The sequence below is a fragment of the Octopus bimaculoides genome, unplaced genomic scaffold (assembly GCF_001194135.2).
Source record: "Octopus bimaculoides isolate UCB-OBI-ISO-001 unplaced genomic scaffold, ASM119413v2 Scaffold_265233, whole genome shotgun sequence".
NCBI lineage: Eukaryota > Metazoa > Mollusca > Cephalopoda > Octopoda > Octopodidae > Octopus > Octopus bimaculoides.
The window spans coordinates 1-956 of record NW_026378639.1 but is presented as its reverse complement, the minus strand read 5'-3'; the positions used below and the strand labels follow the sequence as shown (position 1 = coordinate 956).

Below are 956 nucleotides of genomic sequence, written 5' to 3'. Positions count from 1 at the left end.
CACACACTTTCATTCGTCAACTCAACTAGTTATCATCTCAGATCATCCAACAAGCTCCCATTCGTGACACATTCAAAGCCATTGCCCACGTATTTGACATGTGATTTATTAGTTAAAAAAATAAAAGAAGGAATTTAAACCTGGAGCTTTTAAATAATTAATTAGCAATAATTAATTAGCAATATGCCGTTAGTAGGAGTATGACTTGGAGGAAGTCCAACCACGTTTCGTGGTTCGCTTCCTCAACAACTCTTTTATAGGATCCAGTGACTAAAGACATCATCAGGAGGAACCACGTCTGGTTTCGGCCCCTACTCCTCTACAGTTTTCGACGTGGCACGCCCCCCCACCCTTTCGGAGGTGTTTTCAGCTCTGGTGTTGCGTGCATTTCTTCTTTCTCCTTTTTTTCTTCTGTTCCTAGGCCTTTTCGATGCAGCGTCAACGAGTGTCAGCGGGCGACTAACCATCCTGCCAAATTTCCCTTTAAATACCCGCTGGTAGGCTCCAGAAGCCAGCACCAGCTAGTTGTCACGTAACACTGTCTAAACTTCAACTGAGTTTCAGAGTTTACTATTTCTTATATATTTTCAAGCTCTTTTGCAGTCGGCTCGTTGGTCTAGAGGTATGATTTTCGCTTCGGGTGCGAGAGGTCCCGAGTTCGAATCCCGGACGAGCCAAACTTTTCACTTTAGTTTTTCTTTAGTTATTTCGATGAATTGCAATACTTTATTTTTCCTATAATTCCATCATCCCTGTTCCCTTCCTTTCTCGAGTAAAAGGATTTCGCAGTTGTTGGGTAAGGCTGTTTGAAATTGGACTTATTCCCAATACTGTGTTGTTATTTCAAGTCTGTAATCCATTTTCTTTCGACCCCTCTCTCCCGCTCTTTCTCTCTCTGTGTATGTACGTGTGGTGTGTGCGTACGAGTAGATGTAATCGCCTTACCTCGGTTTTCC

At 42.8% G+C, this 956-nt stretch overlaps 1 non-coding gene across 1 annotated transcript; it reads left to right on the top strand.

Annotated features, from left to right (window-relative positions):
- Nucleotides 1–605: 605 nt before the first annotated feature.
- Nucleotides 606–677, top strand: Trnap-cgg (transfer RNA proline (anticodon CGG)). Its single transcript has one exon. It is a non-coding gene; the product is annotated as a tRNA-Pro (tRNA).
- Nucleotides 678–956: the final 279 nt, after the last annotated feature.